Genomic DNA, 3,329 nt, shown 5'->3' on the forward strand with positions numbered 1-3,329 from the left:
TGAAAAACCAACTAACAACCAAAATAGGTCAACTAATAATATGTTATACAACAAAAGGCTTACCATATCTTTCTTTTTAACATCTACAAATCTCTTTGATTAATATCATATTCACAACATAAGATTCATAGAAATTAAGTAATTATTCTACCTTACAACGATATGTAGATATTCAACCTCTGAAAAGACATAAGGTATATTCGGCACACAACGTTTTGGGAGCTTCTGGCTTCTAGCTTTTTAGAAAACGCTAGTAAAAAACAAAAAGTCTTATTCGGCGACAGAAGCGTTTAGCTTTTAACCTAAACAAAACGCTCTAAAATCAAAAGCTACACAGAGTAGCTTTCAAGAAAACATTCCAAAATCAAACGATACCCGCTACCTGCTACGAGCAACCCGCTAACCGCTACCAGCTAGTTTTTCCGAACACGCACATATATGGTGGAGAAAGAGAGAGAGAGAGAGAGAGAGAGAGAGAGAGAGAGAGTGTGTGTGTGTGTGTGTATGTGTGTGTATGTGTGTGATTGTTTTTTTCCCCACATTAACACTAGAGAAAATCACAAAAGTAGCCACATGATTATTTAGCTTGATTTGATAAACATTTGAGTTTGTCTAGAAATCAAGTGATAAAATTCAAAAGCATGAAGTTGTTGCATACACCAATAATAGGTCAAATAACTACTAATGATGACAATCTCTAAAGTAATCTAATAACAATTTTAAGTTTATGACACTAAAGTACACTACAAAAAATCACTTATGATGCCATGGGAAACAAATACCTTCTTCCATCACTCGAGGCAATACAAGGTTAGGATATTATATTTTGTGTGCAATCACGATAAAAACTCTATATTGGAATCCTAACTCCGAGATGATCACCGATCGAGGGCCAAAATAAAAAGACATAAAATCACCCAAAACTGGAAGCCTGGGGAAAATATGACAAACAACAAAATGTAAATTTGATAATCATCATAACAAAATTTCAATTAATAAGAAAATTGAACACTTATGATGTTTTAGAAAGTTCACCTTCACTAAAGCTTTGCCGCAATGACAGAAGCTTATTTAGGAAGGAAAATGTCTAATCGAGATAAAACTTAATTTCCAATAAATCAGTTACAAATCACTTAACCATAAATATAAGTTAGTTCCAAATATCAGATAAAGGGCATTTGGGGCATATTAAGTATCAACATAAAAAGAATATAAGCATGTTTGGAGATTCAAGTGTGTATTTGTAGCCTCCATCTCCACTAAAACATATGCTATGAGTATTTACCTTAATTCAAAGAGCAAATAAAAAACATACGATATCCTTTTGATGTTTAGTAGTTAGTAGCATTAGAGATCCTTTCAGTATTATAAATTCATCAAACAATGTCAAAAAAAAAAATGCTCTATATCACTTATACTCACTACAGCATCGCGAAAGGAAAAGAAAAAAGCAAACAATTTGTTTAAATGTTAAGCAATTTACGTTTCAGTTTCAAGATTGATAAGTCTAACATGAACATAATTGGTAATGTTATGCTTTCAACAAAATGCTTATCAATTTGGGAAGTCTTACTAAAGAATTCAATAAAAATTTACATTTCACTTACTTTTCCAATTTGAAGATTTTGGTGACCATCTTCTATACCTTCCTTTGCCATGTCACCACATATCCCCCCCCCCCCCCCCTCCCCCAATCACCACCAACAGAGGAAAAATGAAATCAGAATTCAATTAAAAGTAATTCGTATTTTTAGTTATCAACTTCATACTAGATTAAATTCTATATATTTAGAATCCCACATCCATTCTATTTATGTTATCCACCATTTCAATCTATTATTCATCACTAGTGACCACATATCTTTAGAATTTCCCTTCTTTATTTGTTCAACAAGACTGATGTAGTGTTGAACGTTACATTAATAGAAATTCAAAGAAATCATGATACAAAATTAGTTAAAATGCATTAAAATATTTAATGATATTTAAAGGGAAGTAAACAAGACGCTCTCACAAAATTGTAATCATAACTATAAACCCTAAATGTTAGGTGAAACCTAATACTCATGCCCCCAAAATAATTACTTTGCAACACAAAAGGGAGAGAAGAACAAATCATTTTTTAAAACAAATAATATTTGGGCGGTGACAGGTAAGGGTCGTCACCATCTTAATTCCAAATAGAAAGGTCAAAGGAGAAAAAGCTTATATATATATATATATATATATATATATATATATATATATATATATATATATATATATATATATATATAAAATGAATCATCTTGATTCATTCTTTCTATATATATATATATATATATATATATATATATATATATATATATATATATATATATATATATATATATATGAATCATCTTGATTCATTCTTTCAATAATTAAAAGATTATTTCTATTCTTGATTCATTGAAAAATAATAGCCGACTACATGGCACCAAAAGAACACTGTAAAATTGATTTTGGAGAAACCTGAAAATTAAAGCTTATATATATATATATATATATATATATATATATATATATATATATATATATATGAAAAGTAAATATGTGGTTGTTATATACCTAATATTAAGTATAGAACCATTTAGAACAACATAGTTGTAACATCTTGTTCCAGATAGTTTTGTGATTTAAGGTCCGTGGGCCTTAAGCCAAGTATGAGAAGCTTTTGAGGCTTTGAAGGAGAAAGGTTTAGGTCTTTTTGGGTTATGGGTAAGGTAGGTTGTGTGATAAAAGAGTTTGGTTTGTGCTTTAGAGCCCAAATGTATTGTTAAAGGATTTGGTGCGGGCTTTTCATGAATTTTAGATCTAAGTTCAAGTGGGATTTGGGAGGAATAAAGTTGAAAGAAGTTTAGGGCTTCTCGTTACCTTTTTGTGGATATAAGGATCATCGGAAACGGATTTATAACGAAGAAGTTAAGGCCTTGAGAAGTTTTGAGGTTTGCAGGCTTAGACGAGTATGCTGGGCGTACACAAAGCATACGCTGGGCGTAATTTTGGAGTATGCTAGGCGTACTGACCAGGGGTGGTGACGAATGTTTTTCAGAGTACGCTGGGCGTATGCCAATCAGACCTGAACGCTATTTTAGGGTCTTAGATGCTATTTAAGCTCCTTATCTCATAATCTAACCCTAATATCTTCAGCCTCCATCCCTCTAAACCCTAGAAATCGACCCTAAGCCTCCATTTGAGTGATTATTGAGCATTTGGGTGATTTGGTGAGTTTTTGGTGCATATTGTGGAATAAGGAGTTCCTTGAGGAAGCATTGCTTGGATTAGAGCTTGTGGATCCAAGCCCTAAT

This window comes from Lactuca saligna, chromosome 9, assembly GCF_052625555.1.
Source record: "Lactuca saligna cultivar CGN05327 chromosome 9, ASM5262555v1, whole genome shotgun sequence".
Lineage (NCBI taxonomy): Eukaryota > Viridiplantae > Streptophyta > Magnoliopsida > Asterales > Asteraceae > Lactuca > Lactuca saligna.